The sequence below is a fragment of the Canis aureus genome, chromosome 11 (assembly GCF_053574225.1).
Source record: "Canis aureus isolate CA01 chromosome 11, VMU_Caureus_v.1.0, whole genome shotgun sequence".
Classification (NCBI taxonomy): domain Eukaryota; kingdom Metazoa; phylum Chordata; class Mammalia; order Carnivora; family Canidae; genus Canis; species Canis aureus.
The window spans coordinates 13,522,733-13,550,557 of record NC_135621.1 but is presented as its reverse complement, the minus strand read 5'-3'; the positions used below and the strand labels follow the sequence as shown (position 1 = coordinate 13,550,557).

General features: G+C 37.7%; 1 long non-coding RNA gene and 1 pseudogene across 7 annotated transcripts; one reads left to right on the top strand and one right to left on the bottom strand.

The window, feature by feature from the left end:
- Positions 1-222: 222 nt before the first annotated feature.
- On the bottom strand, positions 223-6,291 carry LOC144323387 (MICOS complex subunit MIC26 pseudogene; annotated as a pseudogene). The gene is made up of 3 exons (XR_013388816.1): positions 6,181-6,291; positions 5,324-5,407; positions 223-1,576 (listed from the first exon to the last, which is right to left on the bottom strand). The product of XR_013388816.1 is annotated as an MICOS complex subunit MIC26 pseudogene (transcript).
- LOC144323391 (uncharacterized) lies at positions 4,197-26,198 on the top strand. Of its 6 annotated transcripts, none has more exons than XR_013388820.1 (6): positions 4,197-4,289; positions 4,425-4,500; positions 6,769-6,845; positions 14,650-14,880; positions 20,491-20,575; positions 24,626-26,198. It is a non-coding gene; the product is annotated as an uncharacterized LOC144323391 (long non-coding RNA). The 6 variants fall into 6 exon arrangements; XR_013388818.1 differs by having other exon boundaries at positions 4,203-4,289; positions 4,388-4,500; XR_013388822.1 differs by having other exon boundaries at positions 4,213-4,500; positions 24,626-24,689; positions 25,701-26,198.
- The last annotated feature ends 1,627 nt before the right edge of the window (positions 26,199-27,825 follow it).

Genomic DNA, 27,825 nt, shown 5'->3' with positions numbered 1-27,825 from the left:
TGCCTCTCTCCGTGTGTCTCTCGTGAATAAATAAAATCTAAAAAAATAATAATAACGTGTTCTTTTTGCAACATCAAAAAAATGAGCTATGAAAATGCACGTGCAGTGGTGTTTAGGTCGGAGCCCAAGGAGGAGGCATTTCGGGCCATTCATACCCCTGGTCTTTGGGGCCTGGGAAGTCTGGTTTGTACATTAACAGACTGAAAGAGTGACGGCGCCACTAGGATGAAGCTTGTAAGATTTTTGATGAAATTGAGTCACGAAACTGTAACCACTGAATTAAAGAATGGAACACAGGTTCATGGAACGATAGCAGGTGTAGATGTCAGCATGAATACAGTCTTAAAGCTGTGAAAAAGACTTTGAAGAACAGACACCTGATACAGCTGGAAACACTGAGTATTTGAGAAAATAACATTCAATATTTCATTTTACCAGACAGCTTACCTCTGGATACACGACTTGGGGATGTTGAACCAAAGGTGAAATCTAAGAAAAAAGGGAAGCTGTTGCAGGAAGGGGCCGAGGTTGGGAAGAGGAAAAGGGGGGTCCCAGGCAATAATGTCTCTCAAGGTTACTATTTCAAAGTGATACATGATTGGGGATATTTTTTGTACAGGTTTTGTTTATGTCAGTTTTTATTTTTATTTTTTTAATTCGGAATTTTAATTATGTACATAGATAGCAACATGAGAACGAGGAGTTCTACTGCTGGACATTATCTCTAGGTGAAAGGATTTCTGATTAGTCCACTGGTAGTATGGCATCACCCAAGATAACAAAGAAGCCTGGTATAGTTTTTCCTGAAGAAGAAAGCCAATTTACTACATTCAGCACTGACTTCTCTGCCATTCTTCTGTAGAAAATGCATGGAGTTCCCAACGTTTACCTATAACTGATTAAAATGGGCAGAGATGGAGCATTCTGCTTATTTCCAGGTGAATTCTTCACATTTCCTGGCTTTTGAAAGTTCTCCTTCCACAAATCTTCTATGACTATGTATCCCCGTAAACCCCAGTCATATCATTTCTCCCCACTGACCTGGACAAATACGATGGCTTCTTGTGGATAATAAAGAGAGGCAGCTAGTCCCATGAACCCAAGTGGATACACCAGCTTCTTTATTTTTGACCCTCTAGCCAAAAGAAGTCCAACAATGCCAGCATAACCAGTAACCCCAAGTCTTGGAAAGAATCCAGGAGGTGCATTTTGGAGATATTCATAGCTGTCTAACCCCATTGAACCAAGCTCTGCATCTTGGGCTTCGTTTGTGAGCACATTTCCTGACACCAACTTGTATATGGCTCGCAAAAAAGGCGGAGATGTGAAATGCTTTCTTCAAGCTGGGTCCTTGGCTCCTCCACATATTTAGATTGGTCCTCAGGAACTGAGTAGAGTGAAAGCTCATTAACCTTCACAGAAGTTTTGTGAGGTGAGTCCCTTTTAGGTGATGCATAGACTTTAAGGGGGAGCAGACTCAGGCTGGCTGGCCTCACAGACCTCCGAATTACCTTGAACATGTTGCTGGCAGAGGTGGCTCCAGTGGGGTCCCTATGTCAGTTTTTAATAAACATAACTGTAGGACAGAAAAAAAAAGAAAATGCACGTGTAGAAATTACAAAGTGGTGTGTTCATAAATAGGTAACCTACTCACAATGTTAGGATGTCGCAGATAGTTCACAACTGCTTACTTCTTAGCTTCTATTGGAAATTGACTGTACTAAACATTAAGAATTCCAATGAATATATGTAAATGAGGCCTACATATGGAAATAATAAGGGTAAAGAAAAAAACTGTAGGCAAAGTATACAGGGACAATAAAGTGTGTTTTTTGATAGTGAAAGGAATGAGGTATGAGAATGTATTTTTTGTTTTGTTTGCTTTTTGTTTGTTTGTTTTTGAAGATTTTATTATTTATTCATGAGAATACACAGAAAGGAGACAAAGAGAGAGAGGCAGAGGCACAGGCGGAGGGAGAAGCAGGCTCCATGCAGGGAGCCCGAGGTGGGACACGATCCCAGGCCTCCAGGGTCACGCCCTGGGATGAAGGCAGACGCTCAACTGCTGAGCCACCTGGGCTGCCCGAGAATGTATTTTTGTTAAGGGGAAAGTAGAGCAAATTGGCCTAATTTAGAGGTTATTTAAAGGTTATTTTAGGGATCCCTGGGTGGCGCAGCGGTTTGGCGCCTGCCTTTGGCCCAGGGCGCGATCCTGGAGACCCGGGATCGAATCCCACGTCAGGCTCCCAGTGCATGGAGCCTGCTTCTCCCTCTGCCTGTGTCTCTGCCTCTCTGTGTGTGTGTGTGACTATCATAAATAAATAAATAAACTCTAAAAAAAAAAAAAAAAAAGGTTATTTTAGACTAGAAAAAAAAATAAAGGACAAAACCAAAATAGACATACAAATTTAGGAAAAGAGAGTGAGAGGCACTAGGAATGGAGGGAGGGAGAAGGGAGAGATTATTATCTTGTGTGGTCAAGCTAGTGAAAAATAAGTGAATTTATTATAAGGTTTTTAAATGTGAGCTTTAATAGCATCAGGGTGTCTATGCAAAACTGGAATTTAATTTTCTCTCTGTTAAAAAAAGTTTTCTTGGATTATTGTAAAAGATTTTTGTTTACTAGATAAATAACTTGCCTGGAAAATAAAGATTCTGTGTCTTATTAGGATAACTGCCTGTACTTCATGTTCTTTATCAGGTCTTTGATTACTTAAAAAGACTGAGGCTTCTCAATATTAAAAGAGAAAAGTGCTTTTTTCCTCAGATGCACTACTTTCTGTCTTTGCCTCTGAAATCTTTTATTGAAAGTTTGGTTAAATAAGTAAGTAAATATTGTTTCATAGTAATCTGTCATCTTAATCACTGTTCAAACCTTTTGAAATTTTTTTACAACTTCCTTAAATCAAATTATATTTTTTTATTTTTTTATTTTATTTTTTAAATTTTTATTTATTTTATGATAGTCACAGAGAGAGAGAGAGAGGCAGAGACACAGGCAGAGGGAGAAGCAGGCTCCATGCACCGGGAGCCCGACGTGGGATTCGATCCCGGGTCTCCAGGATCGCGCCCTGGGCCAAAGGCAGGCGCTAAACCGCTGCACCAACCAGGGATCCCTAAATCAAATTTTAAATAAAGTCTTTTTGACCTTAAACTGACTGAGATTTCCCCAAGGGTCCCTGAAAAATCTCAAAGATTTGTTCTCTGTCCTTATTAATAGAGAAATATTAAACCATTTAGGTTTATTTGCTATGTAAAATTATATGAGAAACATTGTCAAATGAAAAGGATGTATGCCTAATTTTGATTCTTTAATAATACATACTTTTCAGGACCCAAAGAGAGAGAAACCAGTTAAAAGAGGTAATCTTTGGTTCTCTTTATATTCTTCTCATGTCAATGCTAAAGAACGTCTAGCTATTAGCCATGCTAGTTTCGACTTTCCACTATGAGATTAATTTATCTTTTCAGGTGTGTCTGAACAGTTATAATTTGGTTGGTTATAATATGGAAATATTTGCTTATACCACATCCTGAATAAAACAGATGGCATGATATTGTGTGACCACTTCACAGGAAAGAGGTGTTTTGATCCTCTTAATTATTTCCCCTGGAGCAGATATTATTGGCAGTTATAACATTTAATCATAATCCTATCATATCATTTGAAGTAGGTCTAATGAGCAAGTTATTTAAAAATAAAACAGCAGAAAAAAATAAATAAAATAAAATAAAACAGCAGAGATTTTTTTTTTCTCCTCGAAATTTTGTATGTACCACATACAAAATGCAATATGTGCATTTTATCATTTCGGGAAAATATTATGAATCCCAGATTATTTTGTTGGATTATAATGGACAATAGTCATAATTTATTCTTCCTAATTGTTTCCCATGATAAAGAAAAAATAATTAATCATGTGTCCAACAGTCTGATTTCTCAGACTTTTGACTATTTCCCCAAATTAAAATTATCCTTAAAAGGAAAAGATTTGCCAGAATTTAAGATATTCTAAGGAATATGCTATAGGTGGGATGGACACACAGATATACCTTTGCTCCCTTCCCAAATCCCATTAAAATACCAACAAAACGAGTTTTAAAAGGTATAAACCAATAAGGGCACAGTAAAAGAAAACTAGATTACAATATTACAATTTTGTAATACAGAGAGGAGGTGAGTGGTAAGTAAGTTAGTGTGATGAAAAAAGCTAACACCTACATGCCTGCAGAAGGGGAAATCAATGACAAGCAAGCTGACTCTTGCCCTAGAACCTGGAAAAGACTAGGTAACTATGAAGGCAGGACCGCATGGCAATGCTATGAACAGGAAGGTTGGTTGGGAGTCTATACAGAGAGCTGTAAACTTCCAGATCTTCTCTCCCAGGCCAGGAAATCAGATCACTGCCCTTTTACAATTCCAGAAAGAGAATGGGAGGACTCTCTTTGGGAGGATGAGCCAGAGAGACTGTACACTTAAGACTCAAGGCACAGCTAAAGGTAAGGGTACAATGTCATAATGAAAACAGGGAAATTGAGGGGCACCTGAGTGGCTCAGTCTCTCCTCCTCTCCCCTCCCCTCCCCTCCCCTCTCCTCTCTTCCCTTCCCTCCCTTTCTCTCCTCTCCTCTCCTCTCCTCTCCTCTCCTCTCCTCTCCTCTCCTCTCCTCTCCTCTCCTCTCCTCTTTTCTTTCTTTCTTTCTGGTTTCCAGTGACTCAGGCTATTGAGATCTCTCTGTCTGTCTTTATAGTCTTATCTCACTATAATTTATGCCACCACTATTTTTCTGTTGTTCCTGCAATCTTGTTTTCTCTATTAGTATTGAATAACTAAAAACTAATTGTCCCTCACTAGTACATGAGGGACATAAAAAACTGTATCAAAAGATTTAGCTTCAGAGATGCCTGGCAGGCTTAGTCGGTAGAGTATGTGACTCTTAATCTCGGGGTTGTGGGTTTGAGTCTCACATTGGGTGCAGAGATTAGTTCCAAATAAAAGGTTAAAAAAAAAAAAAAAGATTTAACCTCAGAAAGTAACTGACATTGGTGAATCAAAACTGTACTAGAGTGCCTGGCTGGCTTACTTGGAAGAATATGCAGGTCTAGATCTCAAGGTCATGAGTTTGAGCCCCATGTTGGGGGTCGGAATTACTTAAATAAATAGATTAATTAAAATTAAAAAAATCCTGTTTGTATTAATATAGGGAGGCACTGGTATGGGTTTGGTCAGAGGGTGTTGAGTAATCACTTGCCAATGAAGCACCGCTATTTCCTTGAAGCTGGTAAGGACCTTGGGAGACCATGATCAGAGTAGCTGTACTCACTTCCTTACTCGGCTGATATGTCTGTGGAGTCTGGCCCAGGGGTGCAGAGGACCTAGTTTCATCTCTGCTGTGGCAGGCTGGCTCCTAGGAGAATACACAGGGGTGGGAGAGATGGGAGGAAAGCGGTTGGAGGTAGAGGGGGAACAACACCATGAGGTTCTCCAGGGGCAGGTGCTGAAAGGTTAGGGTAAAGTAATTTCTCACTTAACTAGTGGGGCTTCATCTAATGTGTAACAGCCTGAGAAACAGAGTCAGCATCCCTAGCAACTGTTCCTTGCAAGTCCAGCAGCCGGGCCACAGGTCAGCGTGGTTTCCTCTGGGTACATTTCCTGCCCCAGGAGCAGGCCTTTCCCAATCCAAAGGTGGCATTTTGCTGGCCTCCAAATGTGTAGGTCCCTGGTAAATAATCTGGGTTTGCCTAATCCAAAAGAGTGTATTTATTCCCCCATGGCTTGGTGACCACTTTCTGTTCTTTCAGTTCTCAGTATCCCCATACTTTAAGCTCCTGCTCTTCGCAAGGAGATCAAATAAGCAAGATAATTTCTTTCTTGGGTCTCCTGACACCATCCGAGCTCTAGAAATCATTTAACTTTGCATTTAATTAACTCTATGGCCTTGCTATTGCTATGTTTTAAGTGAGTTAACTGATTCATACTGAAAGGAAATATTATTTAGCATACACTTTCTATTTCTACTGTAGTGCCAGTATTGTGTTATACGAGTCTCTAGTTCCTGGGCTCTATCACAGAGGCGTGAGTTACTGATACTGAACCATCACTAAGTCTAATAAATAGGACTAGCCTAATAAGGTCTGCCATATAGTCTACCTCCAGTTACAGAGGCAATTGTGCACTCACCCTCTTCTCTGCCTCCATGCCTGCTGTTTCTGAAATCTGCTATGCGGACGCTGAAAGAAGTGCCAGGATGTCTGGTGAAATACAGCAAAGAGCAATGAGGCTGGAGGGGTGAGCAGGGCCAGACTGGTACTTAATCCCAAAGACAGTTGAGACTTAGGACATAATTGCAAAAGACAAAGGGAGACTATTTGTTAGCATTAAACTGGGGAGTAACAGGATCAAAATCTTTTTTAAAAATCATGCTAGATTGGACTCAGGGACTGTTGCTAGAGAACTGACAGGTGATCCTGACAATGGTGGGGAATGAAGACAATAGAGGGCTCAAGAGATATTTAGGAGGTTTGAATAATCGCTTTACTTTTTTTTAAAGGTTTTATTTATTTATTCATGAGAGAGAGAGAGAGAGAGAGAGAGGCAGAGACACAGGCAGAGGGAGGAGCAGGCTCCATGCAGGGAGCCCGATGTGGGACTCAATCCCAGGACTCCGGGATCACGCCCTGGGCCAAAGGCAGGCTCTAAACTGCTCAGCCACCCAGGGATCCTGAATGATCACTCTAAATAAACATTACCCATACTTTTTTTTTACAGGGATCTTAGAAGTAGGTATTATTTCCACTTTACAGAAGAGAAAATATGTGTCCCACTTGCCCAAAGAAATAGAGCTGGTAAGTGACCGAGCTGGGAATTAGACTCAGCTCATTTCCATGGCCTTTTTGGTGTACCACACTACCTTATAAAAATTCAAATGGAAAGAGAAGACACTAAATATTGAGACCCGATTCTCACCCCTTGACAAAGCTATAAATTCTTTGTCTCTCCCTTGTATAATTTTAGTTCCTGATATAGTTTTGCAAACCCATTTTATACATTTATTTTTAAAGTATGAGTTACCTCTAAGAGGTTGGTCTAACACCTCTTAGATGCCATTGAATAATTAGAGGATATTTCAAAAATCAGTACGCTTGGTATGTGAACAACTAATAGAATAATTCTGGATGGCTTTTGATTCTTTGTGAATACCTTCCGAGTACACTATCATTCCTGCCATCTTTAAGTTGCCGGTGCAAATACAGTTAGAACTTTGGCTGGATCTCACTTCCCTGTTTCACATTATAAACAAGTATTTTCCTTCCCACTTTGGTCAAGTTACAAAAATCTTTTCTCAATTTACACAACAATTGGGGGTTCAACATTGAGAAATTATGGTGAAATACTGAACTGACTCTTCCAATGTATGATAAAATGTAGTCTTATTTGCAAAGAGATGAACATGTTCCCATTTTGATTTCCTCTTTCCAGAAGAGTATTCTGATTTCATTTCTTTATTGAGTATGATCTTTGGGTTTAAGGTTCTGTACAATCTTTTCATTTATGCCAATGCCATTAAATTTTCTTTCATTGAACTAGAAACCAGGGATTTCAATCTGTATATTAGCTCTGTAAAATCACAAGGAGAGAAAAAATTGTTGCAAATAGGAAAATGAGATCATATACTTGGATTGTACTCTCCCCATCTCTTGGCAAACAGAGAGATGTTCAACTGACTGAGCTACCCAGGGGACTCCCTCAATGCTTTTTTTTTTTAACAGCTTTTTTGAGGTACAGCATACATAAAGTAAACTTCACATATTTAATTTCCAAATTGGATTTTGACATATATATATATACACCCACGAAACAATCACCATGAAGACAGTGTACCTATCCATCATCTCCAAAAGGTTTCTGTGCTCCTTTGTAATCTCTTTCTCCTCATCCCCACCTTCCTATATCTAAGCAACCACTGATTTGTTTCCACTATAAATTTATAAATCAGGGATCCCTGATTTTTTTTTTTTTTTTTTGCATATGCACCACCTCACACACACACCCCTTACTAAAAAAACTAGATATAAAAATGTAATCTCGGGATCCCTGGGTGGCGCAGCGGTTTGCCGCCTGCCTTTGGCCCAGGGCGCGATCCTGGAGTCCCGGGATCGAATCCCACGTCGGGCTCCCAGTGCATGGAGCCTGCTTCTCCCTCTGCCTATGTCTCTGCCTCTCTCTCTCTCTCTGTGTGACTATCATAAATAAATAAAAATTTTAAAAAATGTAATCTCAAGGAAAATAGATTTCTTTCTGGGTAGTCATTGCCACTAAGGACTATTTCCAGATGCATCTCCTCTTTTCTGTCAGGCTATTGGAAATTAATTTGATCTGTAGTTGAACTGTGTCTGGCTGTGTTATGATTTTTGTGTGACTCAGTTCACCACTGGCTTCAGATGTTGTTAAGAGTGGGATCAGGACTTTCTTTTCAGCAGAGCCGGGGATCTGAAAGCTAACAAGATCCTAGAAAACCACCTGGGCTTCATAACCATGTTGTCAGTTTTTAGAACTATGGGGTTATCTCCTTGACAGTCATTGGGTTGCTGAGGAAGTTTCTTTGTTTTTCAGGCTAGCTTTCTTCTTCTGTGCTCACAGATCTCTTCAGTCCTGCTGCCTATCCCCTAGCCTTTGGAGGGCAGCTGCCCTTCTCTCCATAAAGGCCTGGAACACCTCAGAGCGGTTTCTCCCAGCCCACCCGCTGAGTTTCCAGGTTTCATAGTTGGAGATTTGGATTGCTTGTGAAGACTCCTGACTCATCTCCAGATTTTCATAGTTGGACACTGGAGTAGCTCCTGGGAATTTCTCTCCACTCTCCTGGCCTGTTCCTCTTGACTCCAGAACGTGGCTACTTTGAACTTGCAGGAGACTTCATACACCTTAGGAGGGGACCTCTTTTAGCTTTCTTTCTCTCCTCCTAACTTTCTGCTTGCTGCCCCTGAGGAAAGACCCATAAGGGAGAGTGAACTGGGTGGATGCAGTCTTGCTCTTGGCTGGGTGTCCCTGGAATTTTGATCAGTCATGGCAGCCCATATGTGGCCATGGAATGTTGACTAAAACTTAGTCTGTTTCTCCTGACATCCATCTATGGCAGATTCTTTTTCCTGCTATTGCTCCAGTGATGGGAGTAGCTATCAGTTATATTCCCTCCTAGGAAGGACTCATCACTTTCAGAGTTTCTTTTCTTTCTATGTTCCTGTGTCTTCAGCTTTCTAAAGCATTTTTAAAAACTATGTCTGGCTTCTAACATGAGATTGCCAGTCTTTCGTGACTGTCTACAACTAAATAAGAAGCAGAACTGAGATACGTTCTTAATAATTTGAGAATTGTGCCTTTACAAATAAATTTACAATGTATGGTTAAATGGGTAGCTCAAGGTTAAGAGGAAAAGAAGGTTAAGGTTGAGAGGAAAAGAAGATTAAAAGAGGAAAAGAAATTTGCCAAGGTGAAAAAATAAGTTTGGGGCTACCTTAGCTTAGCTGCCATAACAAAATACTATAGACTAGGTGGCTACAAAACAAAAGGAATTTATTTCTTCAAAGTTCTGGAGAACTAAAACTGTGGAATCTCATGAAGGGTCTTCATTTCACTGAGCCTCCGTTTCCTGGTAGATGTGAGAGTTCAGTGGGATTCTATATGAAAAGTGCCCATCTGTCTTGATCGTATCTGCAGGATTTTAATTTATGGAGGTGACTGAATGAAGATATTGAGAGGCTAATGCCATTGAAAGATTTTATTGTTGGGGCTCCTGGGTGGCTCAGTCGGTTAAGCATCTACCTTCAACTCAGGTCATGATCACAGGGTCCTGGGATTGAGCCCTGAGTCAGGCTCCCTACCTAGCAGGGAGTCTGCTTCTCCCTCTCCCTCTGCCCCTTCCCCTGCTTGTGTTCTCTCTCTTTCAAGTAAACAACATCTTTAAAGAAAGAAAGATTTTATTGTTATTCAGTTCCCAAGAGGAGGGGCACATAACACCATGCAAGGACACAGTGGGAAGGCACCCTTGTCAGGAGGCTGTGTGAGGGGAAAGCATGACCTAGAGTCTTTATTGTACTTTCCACAGGAAAGAAGGAATGAAAAAAAAAATGAAAAAAAAAAAAAAAAGAAAGAAGGAATGAGGCAGGGTATAAACATCTTGGATTGGCTTGTTTGAATAATTTCAGTGGGCTGTGGGCAATGGGGCGGTCTGTAGTTGATACCTGGCCCTGGGGTGATTTAGAGCAGGAGAAATACTGGCTTGGTGTGTGAGGGTTAGATAAAGGAAAAGGTTGAGAGTATGGGAGCTGGATCAGTAGGTCTGCATATGAAAGGTATGTTCCCAGGCAAGCAATTTACTATACCTAGTAATTAGCTATCCTTGGGAGGAGCAGTCTCTCCCCACCCAGCAAGGCCCCCAAGATGTCAAACCATCAGAAAATTCAAAAAAGAAAAACATGATTAATACACTATCCCAGTGGGACACCTGAGTGGCTCATTGGTTGAGTGTCTGCCTTTGGTCCAGGGCGTGATCCTGGAGTACCGAGATGGGGATGGAGTCCCACGTCCCACATGCACTCCTTGCATGGAGTCTGGTTCTTCCTCTGCCTGTATCTCTGCCTCTTTCTCTCTGTGTCTCTTACGAATAAATAAATAAAATCTTAAAAAAAATACACTATCCTGGTTGTTGTCATATTAGTACAGGCTTTATGAGTGCTTATCTCTCTTTCATAGTCCCTCCTTTGTCAACACCACTCTCACCTCAGCAGCTTCTGAAAGATGATTCACTTTTTTTCTTTGGGTGATCCAGCACTTGTTTCTCTCTGTCACAGTCACATTTGATGCACCTTGCTTGAGTAAGGCTTACAGCCCTACTAAGCCCTACTAAGAAGGAGCCATTCTAGACCATGTTGGAGGCGGGAGGGCAAGAGCAGGGAACAAGAATAGTCTGTTTGTTAGGGGTCAAAGTGTTGAGGGATAGACATTCCTATTCTGCAGCTGGAAGAAAGGGAGTCCTAGTTTGAATTCCATAGGGCATCAATCACAGGTCACCATGTATCAGCATCCCAGCAACAAGAAGACAGCAGAAAATCTATTCCCCTTGATTGAGCTTTCCACATGTTTCAGCAACAACTGGTTTCCATACTGGTGAAAGGGACAGTTTGTTAGCCTCCTCTCAAGAAGGACTAAGGTTTAGCAACAGCTACAATGAACAACTTATTTTCTTGAGTTGTCTGGGTTGTCCAACTTCAAGATGAAGTAGAGGTAAATAGGACAGATACTCTAGAGTAAATAAGTGTCCTTGGATTCCTTGAACATCAAATAAAAAGATGTTTATAGAAGATAGAACATAATTTTCTGTTAAAGTGACCAAGTAGAGCCTTAATTGGTAAAACACCACTCAATGTCAAAGATGGTTTACCAAGTGCTAAGACAGGACACCATTCAGGATATAGAGTTATGAAACCCAGATACTTGATAAATATTTTTTCTTTTCAACCTCACACTACCATGAAGAAGTTATCCATGGCTGAATTAGCACCAACAGAGTCCACAGTTTCTGTGAGTGATATAAACTTGGCTCCAGATGCCTCATACATATTTGTGTAAGTAACTTCTCCAAAAGAAATATTAAGAAGCTGCACCTGTCTCTATGATTGTGGCCAATTATTCATCCTCTATGAAGCTCAATTTCCTCCTGTATACACTGAGAGTACTTATGTTTACTTTGTAGCTTTGTTGAAATCATATCAGGAAGATTACAATAAAGTTTAAACAGTCAAGAAATGACAGCTCCTTCTCTTCCTCCCTTCAGTTCTCTCTCCCTTTTAAACAATAAAAATAAGTTATTATAAAGTAACCAGAACAATTAAACTGATATAAACTGAGCACTTACAGTGCATTAAAGACTATTCTAGTGCTTATATGTCTGATCTCATGATCCTATGAATTTAATAGCCTCTTGAGAAAAATTCCAGACTTTGAATATATCACATACCATAGTATTTATATACAATAGTCTCCAGACTATCTGAATAAACCACAAATCCAAATAGGCAGGAATAAGATGAAAATATTTTTATCATAGTTGCTCGATCTGATACTAGAATAAGAATAAGAGAAATCAAAGAATATTTGTTATCTTTATGGCATCTATTTATTAGGTAATTTTAGAAATTTTGAGGAAAAAAGCAATAAGAAGGTACAAACTGAAAACATAGCTGTTAAAAATTGACCATAGTCATCAAGATTGGTGTAGTATTGAAGAAGAGATAGACATATAGATCAATGGAACAGAATAGAGAACCCAGAAACAGAAACAAATATACTGTTAATTTCTGACAAAGGAGCAAAAGCAATTCAATGGAGGAGGCATAGCCTTTTCAATAAATGGTCCTGGAGTAATTGAATGTCCATTAGCCAAAAATAAATAAACAAACAAAATTTAAAATAGAACACAACTTAAACCTCATACCTTACGCAAAAATACACTCAAAATGGATTGCGAACTTAAATGTAAAACTGTGAAACTCACAGAAAAGCATATACAAGAAAATCTTTGAGACCTAGGACTAGGTAAAGAGTTCTTAGACTTGACACCAAAAACAGTTAATAGGATTAAATAGAAAAATTGGACCTCATCAAAATAAAAACCTTTTCCTCTCCTAAAGATCTCACTAAAATGATTTTCCAACATTACTAGCCATTAGAGAAATACACATTAAAACTACAATGAGCTATGATTATATACATATAATAATGGCAAAACTCAAAAATAGCAGTAACAGCAAATACTGAAAAGGATGCAGAGAAGCTTGATTACTCATACATTGCTTGTGGCAGTGTGAAATATAATAGCCGTTCTGGAATACAGCCCAGCAATTCCTATCAAAATTAAAAATGGATTTACCATACAACCCAGCAATCCACTCTTGGGTATTTATCCCAAAGAAATTTATCCCATTTCTTTGGGATAAAGTTCCATAAGAACTTGTACATGAGTGTTTATAGCAACTTTAATCCTAATAGCAAAAATCTGTTAACTATCCCAGTTTTTTTTTTTTTTTTTTTTTTTAGATTTTATTTATTTGAGAGAGAGCATGAGCAAGTTGCGGGGCAGAGGGAGAAGCAGACCCCCCCACTGAGCAGGGAGCTCAACATGGGGCTTGATCCCAGGACTCCAGGATCAGGACTTGAGCCTAAAGCAGATGCTTAACTGACTGAGCCTCCCAGGCACCCCTCAAATTTCTTTTATAGGGTGAATGTTTAAACAAACTGTGGTGTGTCTACACTATGGACTACTTCTAAGCAATAAAAAAGGAACAAATTATTGATATACACAACAGAGATTTGAAGGAACTTCAAGGAAATTATGCTAAATGAAAAGAGCCAATCTAAAAAGGATATATACCAGATGATTTCTCTTATTTAAGATTGGTGAAATAACCTTAAAAAAGAGATGGAGAATGGAGTAGTGATTGACAAGAGTTTGAGATGATAGGGAAGACATGGGTGTAGCTATAAGAGGGTGACAGGAAGGAGTCTTGTGATGGGTACAATTGAAAATCTTGGTTGTGATGGTGTCTGTGAGAAAAATAGCATCGAGCCACACACACAAACACAAGTACATGTATAACTGGTGAAATTTAAATAAGCTCTGTAGAGTGTATGAGTATCCATATCTTGACTTTAGTGTTGTACTATAGTTGTGCAAAGTGTGAACACTGGAGGAGGCTAGAGGAAGAGTGCACCAGGTTCCTCCGTACAATCCTTTGCAAGCCTCTATGCATTTATAATGATCTCAAAATAAAAAGTTTTTTTTAAAAAAAGCTGCTATGAATCTTTAAAATAGATGTAATTTATCTATGATAAATAGGTTTAAATAAACTGAAAGAGCAGCAGAGGGAAAGGGAGAAGCTGGCTCCCCGCTGAGCAGGGAACCCGATGTGGGGCTCGATCCCAGGACCCCAGGATTATGACCTAAACTGAAGTCAGATGTTTAACCAACTGAGCCACCTAGTCTTCCTTATTTTATTTTATGACTGTAAAAAGAACACAGAAGTTGCAAAATAGTGATACAATTGTTTTTTAAAAAGAAAATAAGTTCTGCTGCCTGCAAATCAAAATAGATTCTAAAGATTTATTTATTTATTTATTTATTTATTTATTTATTTATTTATTTATGATAGACATGGGGGGGTGGGGCAGAGACACAGGCAGAGGGAGAAGCAGGCCCCATGCCAGGAGCCCAATGCGGGACTCAATCCCGGGACTCCAGGATAGCGTCCTGGGCCAAAGGCAGGCGCCAAACCGCTGAGCCACCCACCCAGGGATCCCCTAGATTCTAATAAAAATATTAATATTAACCATAATATTACTACATTATATCCATTAATATTAATTTTTGGATAAAAGAAAAACTAATTCTAAGATTTGTACAGAAAAATGAGTGGTTGTTTTATTTTATTTTTTTTGGTTATTTTAAAATATGTCTACAAATTCTTTAAGAAGTGCAGCTTAACTCTCCTATCCTTACTTCTAAGTGACTGTGATAAAGTGACAGTGTGTCTCTTTCTGAGACTGTCATTAAAGTTATGTGGCCTCCTTCTTGCTTTCTCTTTTTAAATTGCTCAGGAGGAAATCAACCACAACACTGTGAGGATGTTCTAAAAGGCCTATAGAGAGGTCCAGGTAATGAAAAACTGAGGCCTTTTGCCAAAACCCACTTGATAGTAAATCCTTCTGCCCCCATCAAGCCTTCAGATGATTCCAGCCTCAGCTAACATCTTGACTACAACCTCACGAAACACCTCGCACCAGAAGAACCCAGCCAAGCTTCTGTGAAGATCCTGACCCACAAAACTGGTGAGATTACTAACTGTTTATCATTTAAATCACTAGGTTCTGGGGGCAATCCATTATATGGCATTAGGTAACTAACCAATGAAAAAGTAATAACAGCCATGAAATTAAAAAAAAAATAGAAGAAAGGGGAATTAACCTGATAATATAGTAGAATACATTCTAATATTACAATAATTAAAACAATATTACTGGCCATACAGATCAAAGAAATATAATAGAAAGTTTATAAATATATATATATCCATGTGAAAATCTAGTATATGGTAAAGGTGACATTTCAAATCAACGGGAGAAGAGATGGCATTTTAACAACTGAAGCGCCATCTGGAAAAAAATAAGTTGGATCCATACTCATACCTTATAATAAAATTAAGTTACAGATAGACTAAATACATAAATGTTAAATATGAAAAAAGGATTAAAATAAATTATGGGAAAATAAAAAACATTTCTAAGTGGAAACTAAAATACCTTAAAAGAAAAGATTGATCAATTTGACCACGCACACACACTTTCTGCATGGCAAAAAACACTATGGACAAAGACAAATGACAAACCAGAAAAATATTTGCTACTTACACCCTAGATAAAGCACTTATCTTCCCAATTTATAAAGAACTCTTATGAATCAGTAAAAAAAAAAAAAGACCAACAATCCAATAAAAAATGAGCAACAATTGTCAGAAAATGGAATATACATGGTTTTTAAACTATGGAAAGATGCTTAATGACACTATAAGAAATGTGAATTAAAACTAGAAAACGATACCACTTTTGATCACGTTGCCAAAGGCAAAAATAATCTTGAAAAAAAACCTATATTGGCAATGGTGTGGACACCCCTGTGCATTACGGGTGGGAGAATGAATTGATAAAATCTCTGTAAGATCATTTTGGCAATTTTGTTATTTGTTCAAACTATAAATATATTCTAGAGAGACTGGAACCTTCATATACTGCTGGTAGGAATGTAGAATGGTGCAATCATTTTGGAAAATAGTCTAGCAGTTCCTTAAGGTTAAACACATAAGGTTACCTTATGACCCAGAAATTCAACTCCTAGGTTTTATTTCAGGAGAAATGAAAACACATGTTCACACAAAAACTTGTACACAAATGTTCATTGCAGTATTATTCATAATAGGCAAAGCACGGAAACAACTCAAATGCCCATCATTTGATGCATTTTAAATCAGTGTATCACATGGAAATATTAATTGTGTCTCAGTAAAGCTGTTTTTTATTTTTTCTTAAGTAGCCAAATAAAACGACTTGCTACAAACAGGGACTAGAGATGACATCAGAATTCTTGTCAGAAACAATACAAACAATGAAGACATTGGAGCAACATATTTAAACTACTAAAAGGCCAATCAGAGAAAGACAATTATCATATGATCTCACTCATATGTGGAATTTAAGAAACAAAACAGAGGATCAGAAGGGAACAGAGAAAAAAATAAAACTAGATGAAATCAGAGAGGGAGACAAACCATGAGAGACTTTTTTTTTTTTTTTTAAGATTTTATTTATTTATTCATGAGAGACACAGGGAGAGGCAGAGACATAAGCAGAGAGAGAAGCTGGCTCCCTTCAGGGAGGCTGATGTGGAACTTGATCCCAGGATCCCGGGATCATGACCTGAACCAAAGGCAGACACTCAAGTGCTGAGCAACCCAGGTGTCCCTCAAGACTCTTAATCATAGGAAACAAACTGAGCATTGCTGGAGGGGAAAGTGGTAGGGGATGGGGTAACTGGGTGATGGACTAAAGAGTGCATGTGGTATAATGAGCACTGGGTATTACATAAGACTGATGAATCACTGACCTCTACCTCTGAAACTAATAATACATTATATGTTAATTGAATTTAAATTAAAAAAAAATTTAAAGTGTGAAAAAATAAAAAACGACTAAAAGGCAAAAATTGTCAATCTAGTACTTTCTACCCAGAAATATATCTTTCAAAAATGAATGTGAAGCATCACACTTCTAAATAACACTCGAGTCAAAAAAGAAGTCTCACGAGAAATTTAAAAACAGTTTCAACTAAATGAAAATAAAAAATACAGGGATCCCTGGGTGGCGCAGCAGTTTGGCGCCTGCCTTTGGCCCGGGGCGCGATCCGGGAGACCCTGGATCGAATCCCACGTCGGGCTCCCGGTGCATGGAGCCTGCTTCTCCCTCTGCCTGTGTCTCTGCCTCTCTCTCTCTCTCTGTGTGTGACTATCATAAATTAAAAAAAAAAAAAAAAAAAAAAAAAAAAAAAAAAAAAAACAGCTTACCAAATTTATGGGATGTAGTGAAAACAGTGCTTAAAGAAAAATTAATGGCATAATGTGCATATATATTAGTAGGGAAGATCTAAAATAAAATATCTAAGCTCCAACCTTAGGAAACGAGAGGAGCAATTTAAGCCTAAAGCAAACAGAGGGAAAAATACATAAATTAGAGCAGAAATCAATGAAATTGAAAACAAGAACACCATAGAGAAAATCAACAAAATCAAAATCTGGTTCTTTGAAAAGATCGATAAAATTGATAAATCTCTACTAGACTAAGCAAGTAAAAGAGCAAGAAGACACAAATTACTAAATTCTTACACATGTGCTGATTAGTGTAAGTACTGATACAAGAGTGAACCTTGAAAACGTTATGCTAAGTGAAGGAAGCAAGTCACAGAACTGCATATTATATGATTTCATTCATATAAAATGCCCAGATCAGGGAAATACATTAAGAGATAAAATGTAGAATAGTGGTTGTGAAGGAACGGGCAGGAAGAGATGTTAACAGATAGGTGCATGATAGCTACAGGGTATCTGATTTCTTTTTTTGAGGTGATGAAAATGTCCTGAAATCAACTTTGGTGATGGATATACCTATCTGAATATACTAAAAACCACTGAACCATACACTTTAAATGAATAAATTGTATGGTATGTGAATATATCTAATAAAACTTCTTTAAAAAAAAAGTAAGGTGCAAAACATTGTATGTAGTAGGTTAATATTTGTGTAAGAAAACATGGGGGCGGGGAGGTGATCAAATATTCAGCACTAAACACTTATCCATGCATAGTATTTCAAGGAGGACTCAGGAAACTGGATATATTTATTGCCACCAAGGAAGAGAATTAGCAGCTGAGAAATAGTTTGGAAAAAAGTTTACATTGTATTATTCTTTTGCACCTTTTGACTTTTGTAGCATGTACAGTATTAATAGGCAGATTTACTATAAAGTTGATGAAGTTTAAGCTTTGGAAACCCTTCATTTACCTGGGCCCTTCATAGGGACGCTAATAATGTGTTTACATTGTCATATGTTTTTATAAAATTTGCAAAAGTGAGATATGTTAACTTCAAACAGTTAATCTTGCTGGTTCTTTCCACTTCAAATTCCCCTCCATTCACTTCCCCTTTTATGTGATGTGTGGGGGAGGGTAAGGGGGAATCTGGCTGTAAACATTTTTGAGATGTTGTTAAGAGAAAGTAGACTGAAGAGATACTTGTAGTTGGGTTATGTTGATAGCTGTCACATCCTACAGTTAAATTATTGCTAGTTGACCTGGTGTTTGAAATGACTTCCAGAGACACTGTTATTACTCACAGTGCCAATTCATCTGGCATTGCAATAAGAAGGTGCGGGGATGGAAGTTATATCGCACAATGAACATGTCCTACTACATTTGGCACCATAAGTATATAGGTATAAGAAGAGAAACAAGGTTTGAAATGCGTAGTCACAAGACTATCTGGGAAAATTTTTTCTAGCTGTCAGAATACAGCTGAAACCAGAGGATTAGTCAAATGCATGTCAAAATAGCTCTTTCCCATCAGAAATGTACCTAATGCTGCCAATATCATTTGTAATTTAAAAATTTTTTAAAGAGTGATTTCTAGCCCTGGTGTTGAACTCAATAGCTGTCTTCACATGTAAAAGTTTAGATATATTTGCCTAAACATTTTCATATCGCTTTCATAAATAATTTCATTACATCTTTTTAATTTAGAAGTAATATACCAAAAATGCCATTCTAATCGCATTTTTTAGCTTCACATTGATATTGATCCGCACTCCATCTTTCACTGCTCCCATCCCCAAAATAGCTCATTATCACAGATATCTGTTATATTAAATGTTTGGTAATAAAAACTAAGGATTTAATATTGTGGCATAGAGTGTCAAAATATTTATAATAACATCTTGTGTTATTCCAGGCAAAGGAAACAGCACAAGGTGAATACATGAAGATTTTAAACAGCTCAATTCATTTAATGAAATGCCAGTAGTTTATGTGGCTAGAATACAGAACAAAAAGGGGGCACAGCCAGAGAAGATTCTGAAATATAGGAGGGTCAGATGATGAAGGGTCAGGTTAAAGAGTTTGTTTTGTCCTATAATGCTCTTAATTTTATATGAGCATCAGGAGTTCCAGGAACCTCTTTGAAACTCTGAAAAATATTATATGTGCATAACGTACATTTTTCTAGGGACAGAGTCCATAATTTTCATTCATTGTTCAGGATCTCCTAAAGGTTATTATTATTCTTACTGCCATGAGTAACCATGGAAGAGGAAGTTACATGATCTATTCACTTAAGAACTTTTGTGTGGGTTTACTACATGTCAGATATGGTGCGCCCTTCGCTAAGTGTGGAGAATGATTTGGAAAAGACAAAGGGCTGGCATATAGTCATGGAAAGGCAATTCATAGACTTTGGTAAGTAAGACAAGCAATAAAAAGATGAAATAAGATCAAAAGAGATACCAGAAACTTTAAGAAGGTCAACGAAACAAGATGTGCTCTCCAGTTGGCCTTGGGAAACGAAAGGCAGATGTCACTCTTAGTTTTCTAACTTAGAGAAATGATTGCTTGTTGTCCAATGTCTCAAATAGTCATTTAAAAGTATTTGTTCAATTTTCCAGTTTTTTATGGTACGAGGGTCAACTCGTATCCTGTTATGTCATGGACAAAACTGTATTGACTATTCTCACCTTAAAATCAAAGGACATAACCTCTCAGGCAAGGAAAACCAAAGCAAAAATAAACTATTGGGACTGTGTTAAAAAAACAAACTTTTCCACCGTTAAGGAAACCATCAACAAAATAAAAAGGCAACCTACTGAATGAAGGAAGATATTTGCAAATGATATATCTGATAAGGGGTTAATATCCAAAATACATAAAGAACTTCTACAACTCAACACAAAAAATCCCAAATAATCTGACTAAAATATGGGCAGAGGACTTAAAGGAGACATACAGATGGCCAAAAGACATATGAAAAGAGGCTCAACAGCACTAATCATCAGGGAAATGCAAATCAAAACCATGATGAGACATCCCCTTACACCCGTGAGAATGGGTAGTACCAAAAGACAAGACAAGACACTGTTGGTAGTGCGCAAATAAACGAAAATCAGACTCTTAAATATAAAGAACAATCTGGGGGTTGACAGAAGAAAAGTGGGGCAGGGTGGAATTAGCTAAATAGATAAGGAAGATTAAGAGGTATAAATTTCTGGTTTCAAAATAAGTCACAGAGATGAAAAGTACAGCATAGAAACATAGTCAATAAAATTGTAATATCGTTGTTTGGTGACAGATGGTGGCTGCACTTATCATGATGAACACGGAGTAATGTGTAGAATTATTATGTTGTGCACCTAAAACTAACATAACACCATATGGTAAGTATACTTCAATAAAAAACTGAAGGATATAAGATCTTAACTATAAGGGGAACCATTTGAGAGTTATCAATGTAGAGGTAATAACTGAAAATGCTGAAGTAGATGAGATCATCCAGAGTGTATGTAGAATGTTAGAAGGAAAAACAGCCACAGTTGTGAAATGTGTCAGACAGTTAAAACAGGCGGCATCTGGGTGGCTCAGTTGGTTAAACATCTGACTCTTGGTTTTGGCTTGGGACATGATATCAGGGTCATGAGATCGAGCCCCGCATTGGGCTCCATGCTCAGAACAGACTCTGTTTCAGATTCTTTCCTTCTCCCCTCCCCGCTGCCCCTCCTCCTGCTCACACACACTCTCTCTCAGATAGATAGATAGATAGATAGATAGATAGATAGATAGATAGATAGATAGATAGATCTTAAAAAAAAGAAAAGACAATTAAAACAGTAGCTAAAAGGTGCTTTAATATTTGGGGTTTTATTTGCTTCTTTTAACATAAGAAGAAAAATTAGGCACGTGCATTAGAAGACTGTTCTTAAAGCTTTAGAAGCTGGAATTAGTTTAAGAATGCATTATACATGAAAGACACCAAGGCTCCATAAACAGGGCATCTTCTTCACACGAAAGCACAAGAAGACAAAGGAAGAACTAAACTAACACAGACCACAGAAAATATCACATGAAAGGAAATCATGTCTGGCCTAGCATACAACAGAAAAATCTCAAATAAACAGGCTTGGGTTTTGTGAACTTCCAAAAAGCAACACGTAGAAAAAGGAGAATCACAACCAATTTGAACATCTTGAAAGTGAGAGACAGTAGAATTTCAGCAATATTCCAAGTTATTAGGATTACTATGGAAACAAACAGAAGCAGAGGATCCAGGGCCACCCACCCTGCTGGTTGTGCATAGCTCAGCCCATTACCCACTCACTGCACTGCATAATTTACCTTCTGGGTCTCTCTCTATCTCTTCCTCCAGGGGCCAGAGATGGGAAGACGGCAGCTCACCCTTGAAAAACAAGGGTTGGAACTTTGCAGAGTCCACTTATACCCAAACTGTTTTCAATAAATGCAGTACAGTATTGTAAACATACTTTTTTCTTCCTTATATTAATAATATTTTCTTTTCTCTAGCTTACTTTATTCTAAGACTATCATATACAATACATATAACACACATAATATGTTAACCAACTTTATGTTATTGGTAAGGTTTCCATTAAAGAACAGGCTACTAGTGACTAAGTTGTGGGGGAGTCAATGGTGCCCCTAACCTCCATGTTACCCAAGGGTCTACTGTATTTACATGGATATTCATTCATTCATTCATTCATTCATTCATTTATGTAGGCTCCACACCCAGCATGAATCCCAACGTGGGCCTTGAACTCCTGATTCTGAGATCAAGACCTGAGCTGAAATCACGTGTTGGATGTTTAACCAGCTTAGTCACCTAGACTGCCCACATGGGTAATCATGTATTTTAACCAACATTTATATTGTACTTACTATGTGCCAGACACTGTTCTAAATGCTTCACAAAACTCTGCCTTAATAAATGGTTATTGACTACGTCACTTTAAATTTACTATGTAAATTTAAGGTCTTTGTGGAAATCATTAAGGATGTCTACAAATATTCCACTTTTTCTCTTCCCTCCGGGAAAGTGGCAGACTTGCACTTCCATCCACCTTGAATCTTGACTCATCACGTGGCCAGCAGAATAATGGGTCCCCAGAGATGTCTACATCTTTATTCCTAGAACCCGTGAATATGCTATAACACACGGAAAGGGAGAATTAAGGTTGCACATAGAGTTAATGTCACTAATCAGATGACTTAGCATAAGGACATTATCCTGGATGATCTAGATGGGCCCAGTGCAGTAAAAGGATTCTTAAATATGGAAGAAGGGGTCAGAAGGGCCCATGTGAGCATGATGTGATGTGAGAATGATTCAACTGGCTATTGCTGGCTTTGAAGACGGAATAGGACCATGAGCCAAGGAATGTGGGCAACCTTTGGAAGCTGGAGGAGGGAAAACACAACAGACAAAAACCTAGAACTTCCAGGAGAGACACCTTGATTTTAACTAAGTGAGACTTATTTTGGTCTTTTGATCCCCAGAGCTGTAAGATAATAAATTTGTGTTGTCCAAAGAGCTAAATTTGTAGTAACTTGTTACAGCAGCAATAGGAAACTAATACACCATGAAACTTCATGAAATACAAGAGCGACATGTAATTGCCAGTGTGAGACAACGCTGAGCCCCATTTGACTTGCCATTGTAAATTGTTCATGGTAGAGACGGGTGTTCATCCAATTTGAGTCCCTGAACAAGGAGCAGGGATCTAGCATGGGCATAGAATATGAATAAGAAAAAAACCTTTTTTTTTTTTTCTTAAAGATTTTATTTATTTATTCATGAGAGACAGAGAGAGAGAGAGGCAGAGACACAGGCAGAGGGAGAAGCAGGCTCCATGCAGGGAGCCCAACGTGGGACTCGATCCCAGGTCTCCGGGATTACACCCTGGGATGAAGGCGGCGCTAAACTGCTGAGCCACCGGGGCTGCCTAAAACCTTTGTTTTTAAGCCACTGAGAACCGAGGATTTGTAACGACAGCATAACCTAACCTGTCCTAACTGACGCAGACCTCTAAGGAAGGAGTCATATACCAAGTTGTTCCTCTTACTACATAAATGGTGGGCAGGTGTAGTTGTTTCATCTTCTGGTACTCACTGCATCCTCATGAAAAGGAGCAGTTGCATAATAAATGAAATAATGAAAAATGTTGCCCTTTCTTCACATTAAAAGGGGGAGAGAAAACCCCTCAAAATCCTGAAGGCTTATGCAAACACACCTGATGCATTTTACTTTGTTTGTGAATAGGTAATACTTGAGGATGTGTCCATGTTGGCTGAAAACTCTCACAAGACTCCCCCTCCTCCCTACAGTTTCATAGTGTGTATTATGTGATTACCTCTTCGGATGATAGAGACTTTGTAATATATCCTGTGGGAAATGAAAGGAAGTCCAATCTTTGTTCTAAAGTGGTTGATCAAAATTTATTTTTGCTATAAAAGATATCAAAAAAGTTTCATCTTCACAATAATTTCAAATAGATGGTTAGAAGGGTGTCCAGATTTGACATAATGTCTATCAAGGTTTTTTTTTTTAATATATAAATGAGCTGTCAGACTTCAAGGCATATCAAGATTTTCTTGTGCAATGACTAATTTTAATGGATTTTCACTACTGTCCTTGTTGCATAAGTTTTGTGTTATCTTTGTAGATATCACTACTTTGTGTCAAATTAGGAAGAAATTTGTATTTTTTCCGTTGTGTTCTCATTCAAGTGCACTAGGCCAAAGCCTTATAACACAGATAAGAAAGAACATTAAGCATTGTTTTGAAGTGCTAATAGTTGTGGCTATTAAAATTTTAAAAGCAAATTAGAGAATTTCCCTTCAAAGCTCATAATGAACAGCGGCATTCTTAAATAACAAACATGTCATAAAAGTCATCAAAAATAATTGCTGTTTTTAATCCATGAGCATTTGAGAAAATATTAAAATGAGAAAAGCAACTTTAGTATTTATCCAAAAAGCCTTATTAAGAGTTAATTTAAAATGGGAAAATATGTATAAAATTAGGTGGTTAAAAATGAATAAATTAGCAGGAGTTAATAGGCTATTATTGGAAATTTTCAGATTTGATGACCCTGGTCAATTGCTGACTTTGTGTAATAGTTATGATAGAAAACCCTAGGTTTAATTTTTAACTACCTAGCTGTGGCTTCACTCAACAAAGTGAAGCAAGTTCTGGATGATTTGAACTTACTTTCGAATGACATTTGTGATCAGTTGTATAACAACACAGCTGTAATAACAGGTGTGAACAAAGTGTTCTTTAAAAACATGAATAAGCACACAATATGTGCTCTGTTTAGCTATTTTTTAAAATCTCATTGGAGAAAATATGGCTTCTAGGATTTGCTGACTTGGGTTCACTATTTCGCAACTATTATTTGTATTCTTTTCAGATTCCTCTCACAGATGAAGTATTTTAAAGATACCTGCCAACTAGATGATCTACCCATGATGAAGGTGTTCAAACTTTGCCACAGGGGTTCAAGGACATTTTTAAGGGCTGTGGAATATATTTTCAAAGATTTGAAGAGGAAACCGAATCATAAAGAGGATGCAACATGTTTTTCTTCTAAAAGTTGATAAAGCTCAAATACACCATTAAATTCCTTTTACATAATTATAAGGTTACAGGAAAATTGAAAAAATATTATAAAAACTGTTTCCCTGAATCATTTGAGAAAAAATTGCTGAACTTATGTCCATCACTTTAGGTGTATTCTTACAAATAAGGACATTCTCCTTATATTACCACAACCAAAATCAGAAAGTTGACAGTAATAGGTTACTACTATCTGATCCTCAGCTCCCATTTAAGTTTCACTAATTATCCCACATATGTCTTTTAGAGCAAAAGAAACCAGTTTACAGTCACACTGACTTCAATTGTCACATCTTTTTAGTCCTTTAGGCTAGATCAGTTCCTTAGTCCTTTTTTGACTTTACAATCTTGACAATTTTGAAATCTTGGTAACTTATTTTGTAGAAATGTCCCTCAATTTTGGTTTTCTGATTTTTCCTCATGACTAGATTCAGGTTATGTATCTTTGGCAGGAATATAACAGATATGAGACTGTGTTCTTCTCAATGCATCCTCTCAGGTAGCACATGGTATCCGTTTGTCCCATTACTAATAATATTCCCTTGATCATTTGATTATGGTGGTGTCCACAAGTGGTGTTCACTATAAAAAAATGTTTTCCCCTTTACAATTAGTAAGTAGTTTGTGAGAAGATATTGAAACCATGAAAATATCCCTTTCTTTATCAATTCACTCTCCAATTTATTTGTTTATATCTCTGTAGGCTTATTTTTCGTATTTTTATAATGTCTCAAAATCTTTTATCACTTTTTTTGCAGTTTAAGAAATGTGGTAAAATATATAATATAAAATTTAACTAAGTGTATGATTCAGTAAACTATACTCATGTTGTTGTGTAACAGATCTCTAAAATTTTCTTTTTTTTAAAGTAGGCTCCACACCCAACATGGGGCTTGAACTCACAACCCTGAGATCAAGGCTCACATGCTCCACCGATTGAGCCAGCCATGTCCTCCTCTAGAATTTTCTCATCTTGCAAAACTAAAAAACTAAACTCCATACCCACAGAAAAACAACTCTCCATTTCTCTCTCTTCCAAGCCCGTGGCAACCACCATTCTACTGTTCCCACAACTGTAACGGGAAGTTTGGAATCATGATTGTGACTGAGGATTACTCTAGTATCTCCTATAAGTGGAATCATACCATATTTGTCCTTTGGTGACTTATTTCACTTGGTATAATGTCCTCCAGGTTCATCCATGTTGTAGCATGTGACAGGATTTCCTTCTTTTTAAAATGAATAAAAAGAAGGTGTATCGACACCACACTTTATTCATCTGTTGATGGACATTTGTGATGCTTCCATGTCTTTGATATTGTGAATACTGCTGCAATAAACATGGGTGTGCAAATATTTCTTCAAAATCCTTCTTTCAATTATTTCGGATATATACTTAGAAGTGGGATCCTGGATCATACATTTCTATCTTCACTTTTTGAGGACTTCCACGCTGATTTTCAGAGTGGCTGCACCATTTTACATTCCTACCTGCAGTGTAGAAGGGCTCCAATTTCTCTACATCTTCACTGATACTTGTATTTTGGATTTTTTGATAGTGGCCATCCTAATGTGTATGAAGTGATAGTCCATTATTACTCTGATTTGCATTTCTCTAATGTTTGGTGATGTTGAGTATCTCTTCATATACTTGTTAGCCATTATTATATCTGCTTTGGAGAAATGTCTATTCAGGTCCCTTGCCCATGCTTTAATTGGGTTAATTGCTCTTTTGTGGTTGTTAGAATTATCTATTCTGGGTATTAACCTTTTATCACATATGTGATTTACAATTGTCTCCCATTTTATAGGTTGCCCTTTTACTCTATTTTTCTTTCTTTCTTTCTTTTTCTTTCTCTTTCTTTTCTTTCTTTTTCTCTTTCTTTTTCTTTCTTTCTTTCTTTCTTTCTTTCTTCTTTCTTTCTTTCTTTCTTTCTTTCTTTTTCTTTCTTTCTTCCCTTTCTTCTTTCTTTCTTCTCTTTCTTTCTTTCTTTTTTTCTTTCTTTCTTTCTTTCTTTCTTTCTTTCTTTCTTTCTTTCTTTCTCTTTCTTTCTTTCTTTCTTTCTTTCTTTCTTTCTTTCTTTCTTTCTTTCTTTCTTCTTTCTTTTTTTCTTAGATTTTACTTATTTATTCATGAGAGACACACACAGAGAGAGGTAGAGACACAGGCAAAGGGAGAAGCAGGCTCCCTGGACCCTGGGATCAGGCCCTGAGCCAAAGGCAGAAGCTCAACCGCTGAGCTCAACTGCTGAGTCACCCAGGTGGCCCTCTATTGTTTTCTTTTATGTGCAGAAACTTTTGGGTTCAATGTGGTCCCATTAATATACTCTCGCTTTTGTTGCCTGTGCTTTTGGTGTCATGTCCAAGAAATCATTGCCAAATCCAATGCCATCAAATTTTTCTCATATGTTTTCATCTAGGAGTTTTACAGTTTTAGGTCTTACAGTTAGGCCTTTAATCCATTTTAGGTTAAATTTTGTATATGGTGTAAGGTAAGGGTCCAACTCCATTCTTTTGCATGTGGATATCCAGTTTTCCCAATACCATTTGTTGAAGAGACTGTCCTTTGCCCACAGTGTCTAGGCACCCTTATAAAAAATCATTTGACCATATATGTGAGGGCTTATTTCTGAACTCTCTCTGTTCTGTGTCATTGGTCTATGTGTCTGTACTATCATTTTTTTTGTTGTTGCCAAATTGTTCCTGATTTGGCCAGGGCAGCACCCATTCTAGCTGGCTTCTGGGTGATTTTGATACATTTCCATTTTCTGAGAACTTCATGCTTTCTGGCACAAGATGTTCTTTTATTTATTTATTTATTTATTTATTTATTTATTTATTCATTCATTCATTCATTCATTCATTCATTCATTCATTCTTTTGAGAGAGAGGGAGAGCACGTGTATGTGGGGAGGGTCAGGGGAGGGGAGAGAAAAAGAGAATCTTAAGGTTCCACACTCAGCTCAGAGCCCTACACATGGTTCAATCTCATAA